Below are 12,019 nucleotides of genomic sequence, written 5' to 3'. Positions count from 1 at the left end.
GGAAGGGGCCGGGGAGTGGTTAGGCAGCAACTGGACCCAACTCTTCCAGCAGCCCTCCTCAGGCAGCCAGGCCAGCTTCTCCACCCCTGTCCCCAGAGAAAGCTCTAGACACAAGGAGAGAATCTGGACAGAGGGGCCCATGGTACACCAGGGAAAAGAGAGGCAGAGGGGATGAGTGGGGGCAGGGGGGTGGGGGAATGTGCCACCAATGAGCAGTGGGGTGGAGGCAGGCGCTCAGCATCTTCAGGACCGGCTCTGTCCTTTATTGGCTGGACCTTGCACTCATCAGTCACTTTGTCCCTGTAGCGGGGGAAGTTATTAAGAAAAGGTAAAATCAGCCAATACATGACAGCATTATGACACGCTCATAGGGAGCTTTAGCCCGCTGAATGGCCACAACACCCCCACGCTGTGGTTATCCCCTTTATATGGGGTGGGGGAAACTGAGGCACAGATTGGTCAGGCAAGTAGTGGGGCTGCGGTCCGAACACCCAGACAGACCAGCTCCAGAGCCTGTGTTGTCAGCCCTGCTCTCTTCCCTTCTCCGAAGAAAGTAAGGGGGGGGCCACTCAAGATTTGTTGGGCTGCCCTGGGTTCACCAGAACAGTAAAGCCGCCTCGTCCCAGAGAAGAGCCAGGACCTCACACAGGCTCTAGGAGGCTCCTGTGACCTGCCATCGTGCTTGCCCCGCCTCTGCTCAGGCCACACGCCTTGCTGCCCCCACCCTGACCAGACCCGCCGCTGCCTCCGAGCCTCTGAGTCCCCACGTGCTCCCCACCCCCTCCTCCAGACCACTGTCCTGTTGGGAGTCATAGCTGCACCCCTCACCCGCACATCTAGGGCCCGCCCACCTTTTTGTCTCTCCTAATGGAGGTGCTTACTCATACACCCGCCCCTGCAACTTACCAGCCTGCTACCTGCTTCCCTGAAGTGTCCATATCCCCCTTCCCAGGGGGACCCTGGCCACAGAGCCAATCAGGCTGAACTGTCCCAGCCGGGGCAGGGCTGTCACACAGAGAGGGCTACAGCTCCCTATGAGTGTGTCATAAGCTAACATGCCACAGATCCCCCAGGACCTGCCAGCCCACCGCACCATGTGACAGAAGGCCCCAGGGTGAAGGTGGTCTAGGGGCCAGGCGCCAAAGCAGACCAGCCCAGGATTTATGTAAGACGCGGCTGGGCCAGGCCCTGCGTCCTAATTGTGACCTCTCCGCGGCCCTGGCGAGTGAGGAGGGCTTGGAGCAGATTCGGTGAGATTTCTCAAAGGAAGACAGATGTTTCCTCCTGCCAAGAGCCGGGGCCGATGCAGGGCTAAGGCCCCCGTGACCTTGAGGACAAACCCCTCAACGTGGTGGCGTGTGGTGAGACTGCAGGCCACCGCGGAGGGGCCACCTCCCTCAGGCTGTGAGCAGGGACAGTCCGGAGCAGGGTCTCGGGAGCAGAGGAACAGAACAAGCTCTGAGAAGAAAGGAGAGAAGAGGTATCACTGGTGATTACAGCCCAATTTCTGAGCCGTTTCTGTTTAGTAAGGAGACAGGGGAAAGTACAGTAATTTTCTTCAATGAAAACAGGCAACAGAATTCCCTTTGCCTCCTTCCCCTTGCAATTAAGCCCTTCTCTGCAAATGAAACGATTTGGTTTTCATGGGGACTAATTTAAGCACACTTGGAAGGGCCGCTGAACTTTTTGATTGCAAACACCAGCACGTGCAAAACAGAACCCCCGGCATCAATGCCAGGCTGGCAAGGGGGGCCCTGCCACGGAGCCCGGGGCTTCGAAGGGGCGAGGCAGGCTGAGCCCCGGGGTGGGAGTCCAGCTCTGCCCCTAAATCTGTGACGCTCTCCCTTCTCCAGCCTCCATCCCTACATCACAGGTGAGGGAGCAGAACTGGAGCCCGGGGGGCAAATGGTCTGACACACCTGGGGACGACAATGAGCTGAGGATGTCACACGCTCTCCGCCACCCCTCCCATCAAGCCCTTTGAATCTGGGCTGGCTCTGTGACTGCTTTGACCAGAGAAAGATGGTCAGAGGGACACTGGCCAGCTCCAGCCCGAGGCCACCCGTGCGGCCCAGAGCCACCACGTAAAGTGGCCCAGCTGCCCTGCCGGAGAGACCTTGTGGGGAACAGATGCCCACCTGCCCCCAGCTGGCGCACCAGATGCCTCAGTGAAGCTGCTTTTACCAGTTCCCACCCAGCCTGCCCAAATGGCAGGGTCATGAGTAAGTGCATGGTTGTTGTCCGTATTATTGTTATTACCACCTTTTAATATGAAACAGTTTGAGATCCACAAGAAGATGCAAAAGTAGTACAGAGATTTCTCATGTACCCTTCACCCAGCTCCCCCCAGTGATAACATCCCACAAAACTGTGGCACGTTGTCAAAACCAGGAAATTGACCTCGATACAATACTCAGGCACGACTTTATTTAGATTTTACCAGCTCTTTTTTTCAACTTTATTTATTTTGAGAGAGAGAACATGAGCAGGGGAGGGGCATGAAGTGGTGGTGCAGAGAATCCCAAGCAGGCTCTACACTGCCAGGGTGGAGTCCAATGCGTGGCTCGAACTCATGAACTGAACTGTGAGATCGTGACCTGAGCTGAAACCAAGGGTTGGATGCCACCCAGGCGCCCCAAGATTTTACCAGCTTTACATGCACTTCTGTGTGTGTGTGTGTGTGTGTGTGTGTGTGTAGTTCTATGGAATTTTGTCACATGAAACCACTAAGTTTTGGGACGGTCTATGACTCATAATGAATAGCTGATCCAGGTATGGACAAAATCCCCCAGGAGTGTGTATCATCACACAGACCCTTGCGTGGAAGTAGAAGAACATTCTACACTAGACTCAGAGAATGAGCATCCGAGTGGTCTGGCGGGAACCCAGGATGGCCCTGAGGGACAGAAGCAGCTAGTCTGCAGAGTAGTCACTAAGGCCACTTGCCAGAATTCCTGGCACTAGGAAAGATGAGGCTGCCTTACTCCCCTTGAAATTAGGCATAGCCACATGACTGGCCTCAACCAATGAAATGCTGAATGGAAGTGACAAGGGGCAAGCGGAGGCAGAAACGTTAAGACCAGCACGCGATCTGTGATCTCTTTTCTTCTGCCCTGGTGTGATGCTGCAGCTGGGGCTGCCGCCTCAGCCTGGGTCCCGGAGCGAGGACGGCTGGAACCAGAATCCCCAGCTGACCCCCAGTGCAGTAGCGCGAGCAAGACCTCAGTGTAGGTGGGTAGAAGCCGCTGCCAAGAATCGGGGGTGGTTTGTTACTCACATCAGCTACCTGATGCAAGTAACTAGCTTCTGCCACCTTCCCTGAGGGAAGAACAAACAGTTGCATGAGGGGAGCTATAGGAATATCCTCTGTGTTCCAACATCCAGTGCCTGGAGGCACTGGAGGGGAATGGACTAGAAGATTCTGGAAGGTCTGTCTAGGCCCTGGGATCTTGTTCATTCCACTGAGGCAATGTTTGGCAGGCTCTGTAGTGAAGATCTGGATCTTTCCGAGCTGTAGCCCTGCTATGCAATTACCGCAAAGAGAAGGCCTGGGGTCCCGTGAAGAGAAGGATCAGAGGAACATCACTCAGTGGGCGCACAGGCAAGAAGGAGATCTCACCCCATGCAGTGGTGCTGACTCCACCATCGGCAGCCACAGCCAAGAGGAGAAAGAGCTGCGCCTTCAGGCACCGCGACTTGTGTTTAGCAGCAGAGGGAGGGCCACATAGCTGTCCAGGAGAGCCCCGGCCCATGCTGGCTGGACCAGCCGGGCCCCAAGCTCGGTGGAAGAGGCCAGTGGGCATGCTCGGGTCAGGGGCTCTTTAAACAGAGGCCAACGGGGGTGAGGACACGTGGGTGTAGCCAGAGCGTCCCATCCCCCACAGGGACAGGTGCACAGCAAGCGGCTGCTGAGTGCTAAACCCCCTGTGGGACACAGGTGCCCAGGATCCCCACCAGGATCCAAGTGACTGAAAAGGGCTGACAAATCTCAGCCGGAGGAAAGTGTGTGTGTGTGCATGTGTGTGTGTGTGTGTGCGCGTGTGTGTGTGCGTACACACACATGCCTGTGCATGCTTGTGCTCCAGCCACCCAACGAGGGGAGGGGGCTTCCTCTGAGATAAACACGCTCCATGTACTTTATCAAATTTGCAGATGCCACACAGCTGGGGGGGATGATGGCAAATACACCAGATGACAGAGCTGGGATCTAAAGAGAAGTTGACAGGCCGGAGCGATGGGGTGGATCTAACGAGATGAAACTTAACAGGGACGATCGTGTTTATTTCGTTTTATTTATCTATTTGTGCCCTGCCTCCATGCGCAGAGGAACGGGGAAGGAACAGTGGCTCACAGGCAGAGGTGAAATTACACTGCACGCAGGACCACAGACCTGACTGCACAGACCCGGGGTTGGGGAGGGGGTCGGGGGCTGAGCTCCAGGGTGGGCTTGGGGGTCTAGGGATGATGGTCGGTTCTACAGGCAGCAATGTGGGGTTGGTCTGAGGCTGCATCAGTAAAGGTATAGCATCTAGGTTGAGGAGGGTAGCGGGGACTGGGGAGCCAGGGCACCTGAATCTGAAGTCCGGGGTGGTCAGGCTGTCCTGTTGGGCAGCAAAGGCCGGCCTCCCTCCATGCCACCCACCTGTAATCCATCTCTCCTTTCCTCCTTGGGCCAGGGAACCGTTAAGACAGCCTCACCTTTCAAACACGTGCCACCAAGAGTCAAGCCTGGGCCTCTGAGACATTTGCAGGGGACACATGTGGGTTCTGCCCAGAACCCTCTTCACTCTCCACTCAAAGCTGGCAGGACTGGGCTGGGAATGTCAGCAGCTTGGCTGAGGCTTGGGAATGAGATGCCTCTCCCCTTGATAGGTACCTCCCAGTTTCTCAGAGGGGTCTCTTACTGGCCTATTCTCTTGACTTTGGCTGGGGACAAGATTCAGCAATAAGATGGTCACTTGCTGCAAACACCATAAGGGTGTGGGGGGTTCTGAGGCCTTGTGAGTATAAGCCTCAGGGAGACAAACCGTAGCTCTGTAGGAGAAAGAAGGTCCTCACTATTTTGAGTCTTGGGCTGCCTCGAAAGGTAATGAGTCTCATGTCACTGGAGGTATGTAAGCAGAAAAACTGAATAGGCACTCAGCAGAGATGCTGGCGCGGAATGGATGGATGGGACTAGATGAGTTTGAAAGTCTTGCCCTACACTGAGATGCTTTTCGTTAAAGCTTGACCGAGTGTTTCATCCATGGGAATCCTTCTAAATGCTGCTCCCTGGGGTTTCAATAGTAAGACTGAAAAACAGACGGAGCTTAAGGTGGCAGCCAGGGATGAGGGTGTCTGAGTACGAATGAGGGCACTGTGGCCACAGAAGGTGGCCAGAGGTCATCAAAGGAAGGGAAAGACTCCAGACCCCAGGTAATCAGAGTGTCCTGTGTCCCCGCCATGCAACTTCTCACCATGCAGGGCTGGCCAGAACCCAGGAAGCCTCTCCGTGCCCCCTCTCTGCTCCTTGTCCTTTGAGGGGTAATGAAGTCTGCACCCCCACCCCTGCCCTCAAGCACTGCTGACACCCCACCAGAACCTGGTGGGCCAGGCAGGGCGGGGCCACGGGCCTGCAGAAGGATGCCACCCCCACTGCCACAGGCCCTGCCATCCTGCCAAGGGTCAGTAAGAGACCAGGCCTGGACTGGCCTCCCAAGTGCTGACTACTGGGGTCCTGCCAGCCACCAAGGAGGGGCATCAGGTCCTTGAGCAAAATCTGGTCTGGAGGGAAGAGGAGCAGTAGGAATAGACCCCCCCCCCCACTGTGTCACCACAGACTCACCCATATTGCAGACACGGGCCCCCTATCTCCTCCCCTCCTCTCCTGTCTTTGTGAAGATACCTGGGGGAGAAGGCTCTTTCCTTACCCCTTAGCTGTCCAGGAGGACTTCCTGGAGGAGGAGTGAATCCACTGCAGGTTCTGGGGAGAAGGTGTAAGCTTATGTGGGGCAGCAGGGCTTCGGGGAAAGGGAAGAACAAGCTGGAGGGGGGAGCCAAGCAGAACGCAGGGATGAGATGGGGATATGCCTAGCTGGCAAGGGCATGGACTCTGGCTTTGAAACCCGGGTTCTGTGAGTACTTAGGCGACACACTTCCTTGGAGCCCGGGCTTCCCATCTATATAACGGGGATGACCCAGGTACCAACCTCACAGGCGTTGAAAGGATTAAATGACATGTTATACGGCACCTAGTACATAGACAGTACATGGCGATGATAATGATGAAAATGTGTGACTCTAGGGGCCCCTGGTGGCTCCGTCGGTTAAGCATGCAACTCTTGATTTGGGCTCAGGTCATGATCTCCGAGTTCATGGACTTGAGCCCCACGTTGTGCTCCTCGCTGACAGTGCAGAGCCTGCTTGGGATTCTCTCTCTCTCTCTCTCTCTCTCTCTCTCTCCCTCTCTCTCTGCCCCTCCCCTGCTTGTATATGTGCTCGCTCTCTCCCTCAAAAATAAATAAATGGACATTTTTTTTTAAATGTGTGACTCTAGGGGCGCCTGGGTGGTTCAGTTGGTTAGGCGACCGACCTTGGCTCAGGTCATGATCTCACAGTTCGTGAGTTCAAGCGCCACGTTGGGCTCTGTGTTGACAGCTCAGAGTCTGGAGCCTGCTTCGGATTCTGTGTCTCCCCCTCTCTCTACCCCTCCCCTGCTCATGCTCTGTGTCTGTCTCTCAATAATAAATAAACGTTAAAAAAAAATTTTTTTTAAATAAAATGTGTGACTCTAGAGGGTGTGACTATAAACAGTCACCAGTATTCAGACTTCAGCTACTACAAAGAACTTTCTTAAGAAGCAGAGCATCTCTGCCTAGAACAGGCTACTGCATGAGGTGGTGAGCCCCCGCCCCTGGAAGTATTCAAGCACTGGTGTTCTGGGGAGGGATGCCTGTGCAGGGATGGGTGTGTGTGAAGATGGCCGGCAGGGGTCAGCAATACAGCAGGATGGAAGGGAGGGGTGGTCAGAGCCAACCCCTGCCCCCCCCCTCCCCCCCCCCCCGCCTCCCTGGGCCCAGCTCTGGGGACAGCAGTGAAAACTGGATCAGGCTGCCTTGCTTCCAGGCAGACAGGATCCACAGGATCTCGCCCAGGCTGTGGCGTGTCCTGCAAAGTCAGGTCAGAGTCCTGACACCCAGCAGGCTGGGCAGGGGTGATGGGAAAGGAGAACTCTGAGGCTTCCAATGAGGATCCCTGAGGCCGAAGGCACAATGCACCTGAGGGGACTCTGGGCGGACTGGAGAGGCCAGAACAGGGTGCTGGCAGCCCGGGATCTGAAGCTCGAGGTACAGGCCTTCAGAAGGGTCATTCGGGTGACCAGAGCTGGGGCCTGCTCGCCAAGCCATCTGTACCCAAGCCTCCTTAGTACTCTGTCTGAGGGCTGAGGCCTTCCCTTCTCTCTTCCACAGCGGGGCTGACAGTGCCTATCACACCCCACCCCCAGTGCTGAGCCCTCCCTCAGCTCCACCGGGGGCCTCCCAGGGCTAGGAGACTGAGGATGAGTAGACGGGCTGGGGAGGGCCAGGGACTCAGCCATGTCCCCAGACCCTGTCCCAGCTGGTACAACCAGAGATCCCTAAAGATGGCGCTTCTCCCTCTTCCCCCTCCAGGACCAAAGAGTGGGGCCTGTGATTGGGCTGCTCTGGGAGAAAGGCAGTGGAGTGGGGCAAGGAGTGGGCAGGCAGGGGAGAGCCTAATATGTCCCCTGCAGCCTGTCCTGGTGTGTAAAGCCCCCAGTTGGCTGTTGGGGGCACCCACCTGGGGCTGAGGGAGGGTGAGGGGTTCATTCCTTCACCTGCCCACTGAGGCCTCCCACTCAGGGAAAGCGGCTGCAGCCTCCACTGAGGCAAGGGGAGCTAGGTCCAGGTAAGAGCTGACATTGCATAACAGTGGTCAACGACACTCGGATGTGGCTGGTGTCCTCTGCCCAGCCCCAGATCCACGGAGGAGGTGCAGGTCCCTCCTGGCTCCCAGAGTGCCCCCCACCTCCCTCTGGGGAGGGTGTACCAGGACAGAGCAGGACAGGAGGGAGCCTGGGGCTTCAGGGTGGCTCCAGGGACACAGGGAAGCTTCCCTGACAAAACCAAACCAAAGCCAAAATAAATAAAACCTCTCCTAAGAGAAAAAGGTCTGAAATTCCACCATTAAAGATTCATTCCTTTAGCTTAACACTTTGTCCTTTTTAAAAATGCAAACCTATCAGAGCCTCACCTACAAGTAGGTTTGTCAAAGGAAAGAGAGAATGCCTAGCATCCGTGAGGAGGCCAACGGAGAGCAGCAGTGGGGGTGGGTTTCCCAGGATTTACTTTACTACAAAGCTACAGAGCTTTGGCCCAGGGCCAGCTCTAAAGACACCTACAGGGAAAGGAAGCTGAGTGTCCGGGTGCTGTTCCCGTGTCCAGGGAGTGAGACTGGACAGAAAAGACTCATACCCCTCCAACCAAAGACATCTTTCACATAGGCACACGCCCCCACGAGCGTGTAAACATGTGTACCTGTGCACATGGGCAATCATGCCCCCCACCCCCCATCACCACACCTACCCTCCAGGTCCAGGAAAACTCTGGGCCCAGAACACCTGTTGGGGAGGGGAGGGTGGGATCTCTGCTGTCCCTCCCAACACCTCTCCGGGGCGGTTGCCTTGAGCTACATCCCGCCAAGCAGTTGCTTTCTGGTTTAGGGTCAAAGCTTGCAGCCAGTGAGTATTTATGGAGGTTTTGCAAGAAGGTGCTGACATCTGAGAGGCAGAGAGATTAACCCATTAGATCAACCCATTATCAAGGGTGAATTTTTCACATTAACAGGTGCCTCAGAGCTCCTAAGGCATCCCTCCCGCCCTCCCTGAGTGTTCAGCCCGTTCCACCTGGACGAACCCTCCTGCACCAGTTAATTTCTTTGTAGGCTTCAGCAGGGCAAGGGGAGGGGGGCCACTTTGGCACATTGGGCCAATATACCTGGTGCCTCTTCCTTCCCTTCTTTTTTCTTTTTTAATTGTGGGAAAATACCCTCTCCTTTGAAAGTAAGTTTAATTCTTTTTTAAAATTTATTTATTTTGAGAGAGAGCTAGTGCACACGTGCGTGTGTAAGTGGGGGAGGGGCAGAAAGAGAGAGAGAGAGAGAGATCATGACCTGAGCCGAAATGAAGTCGGACCCTTAACCGACTGAGGCACCCAGGTGCCCTTAAGTAAGTTTAATTTTTATAAAAATAACACACGGGCATCATTTTTAAAATCAAATGGTGTTTCATGGTTGGTACATAGCAGGTGTCCCATGAATAAATGAATGAATGAATGAACGAACGAACGAACAAAAGAGGAACCCCTCTTGATGTTTCTCCAGTTCTTCACAACAGGGGCACCTAGTGAGAGAGGCAAGGAGCATTCACATCTTGCCTAACAGGTAAGGAAACTGAGGCCCAGAGCCGTGGTTAGGGGTGTTAGACAAAATGCAGGCAGCCCAGGCCAGGGACTTGACTGAGGTCACCTGCAGTTTGGGTCTAGACCCAAGCCCACCCCTGCTCTGGACCCTCCAGTCAGCTTGGGGCTGCCCTTCCCGGCAGAGCCCTAGGGCCACCGTGTTACCCCAGCCTGGGAAGGTGAACTGGCTTCTCACATAGCAGGCCTAATTTTATCTGCTTCTTCAGAAGGGCTGGAAAGGGTGCCAGAGGAGGCAAGGTCAGAGGGCCAGAGCTTTGGGGGCAAAGCTGGTCCAGGGCTGCAAGGGACTCCTCCAGCCCCAGAACCTGGGGTCCGGGCCTCCAACCTGGTATTTCCTAGAAGGGCAGGCACCAGGTGGCCAGCTGGGCCAAAGTAAGACCAGAGGTGAGAGGGGAAGTTTGCAGGGCCTTGTGGGATCCATATGGCCAGGTCCTCACTGCACCTCACCTGGATCACTGCTGTACCCCCAGAATCTCAGTGCCTCCCAGGGGCTTCTCAAGGAGAAGTACATTGAGTTGGGAGCCAGTGCCTCAGTCCTCCCATCCATGAAATGGAAATAATAATGGCACTTCTGTTACTCCATTACTCTGGGTGACTGGAGGGTTAACTAAATTGAGAGAATTAGGGTCTGTCTACAACAGTGCCTGGCACATAACAAGGGCTTCATTTGTATCTGCTGATGTTGCTATTCCAAACGTCATGATTTGAGCCCCTACTCTCACCCCCAGGCCACACAAGCCTCCCCCCTCCCCGTACCCCCTGGGGCTCCCAGGTCCTCCCAGCACCTCCCCTCGCTGTCTGTAGCCTTCTCCTGGGGCAGGGGAGGGGGAAGGGGGAAGCAGCCTGCAGAGAACAAACTCCCTGACCACCAACACCCCCGGGCCCTGCCTGCGTAGGGATGGCTGCCAGGGGACAGGGTGGGGGCAGACCAAGGACGGATGGCCACTCCAGCCCTGCTTACCCAACTCAGCAGAAACCAGGGCCGGCAGTAATGGGCTGGCGGCCCCCAGCTGCAACCAACTTCATTTTCTGTCACAATTAAATGATCGCTCGAGTTTGCTCACGCTCGCTTATTCAATTACCTTCTTGGCCCTGAAGGACTCCCAGAGAAACAGCCATAAATAACCCACATCAGCCAACCCCCCAGGCTGTCATCCCTGCACATCACTCACTGGCCCAGGCCGGACTTGTCTGCAAGCCCAGGACCATCGCCACGGGCGTCCCTGTCCCCCAAGTCAATCCTCCCCAGCTCCCATGGCCCACATCCGAAAGTCAATCCCTAGCCCGAGAGCTGGCAGATCTGGGCCCCTCCTGGCAATACATGCCCACCCGTGTATCTCTGGGGGGCCGCTTCCTCCTGCAGGCCTCTCGTTCTAGGCCTCCATCATCTGTGAAATGACAGAAAATTCTATGTGAGTTGTGAAGTATTACCCTCGTAGGAAGCTGTGGTCCTGGCTTCACAGTCAAAATGTGGGCACGATCAAAGGTGAGACAAGGTGTCCTCTCTACCTGCCTGCACCCCCACCTCCTCTCCAGGCCCCTCCACTCCAGGCTTCCACACGTGCCCTGCTCTTCTAGCCTTTGTGGGTGCTTTTCCCCTTGCTGTTCCCTGCATTCACTTCTCTTCCCTGTGTTCGCTTCTCCACCCTTTACGGTCCAGCTTGGATTCCATCGCCCCTGGGAGGCCTGAAGTCTGCCCCCACGGCAAGCATATTGACCTCTCCCTCCTTATGCTCCCACAACATCCTTTTTGGTTTTTTTTTAATGTTTTCTTATTTTTGAAAGAGAGAGCGTGAACAGGGAAGGGACAGAGAAAGAGGGAGACACAGAATCTGAAACAGGCTCCAGGCTCTGAGCTGTCAGCACAGAGTCCGATGTGGGGCTCGAACCCACGAACTGTGTGATCGTGACCCGAGCCGAAGTCGGACACTTAACACTGAGCCACCCAGGCACCCCACTCCCACAGTATCCTAGGCGCTTGTGTGGTACCTACAGGTTCTGCACATGGGAGACTATCCCGGGATCAAATCTCCTGGGCCGCTGTGCCCATAACCATGTCAGGGTACGAATCTCACTTCAGGGTTGGCAAGTGTAGTCACTGTGGTTCCCCTCCCTGAGTCCCATCTGCACAAGGTCTAACCATTTATAATCGTAACAGTAGCCAATATCTTGGAGGCTAATCGGTTTTTACTTGCATTATCTCATTTAAACACTACAATAACCCTAAGAAAATTATCCCGGCTTTGCAGATGGGGAAACGGAGGTTCAGTAAGGTTGAGATGCTTGTCCAAGGTCCCATCACCAGGAAAAGGCTGGGCTGGGACTCAAACCCAGGTGTGTCCACACCCACAGTCCACGGTCTTTGCCTGCCCTCTGCCCGTTCGGCAAGAAGAACTAGCCGTCTCCGGACTTGGGTTCGAGTGTGGCATGCGACTCTGGGCACCTCTCTGCTGTAGCCTCTCTTTGTCTCTCACCTTCTGTAAAATGAGAAGATTGTGTAACAGGTGGCCTCTGGGGGACCCTCCAGCACAGATGCTCTGGGA

The sequence above is a fragment of the Leopardus geoffroyi genome, chromosome B2, assembly GCF_018350155.1.
Source record: "Leopardus geoffroyi isolate Oge1 chromosome B2, O.geoffroyi_Oge1_pat1.0, whole genome shotgun sequence".
Taxonomy (NCBI): Eukaryota; Metazoa; Chordata; class Mammalia; order Carnivora; family Felidae; genus Leopardus; species Leopardus geoffroyi.
The sequence above is the reverse complement of the archived record's forward strand: the minus strand, read 5'-3'. Positions refer to the sequence as shown.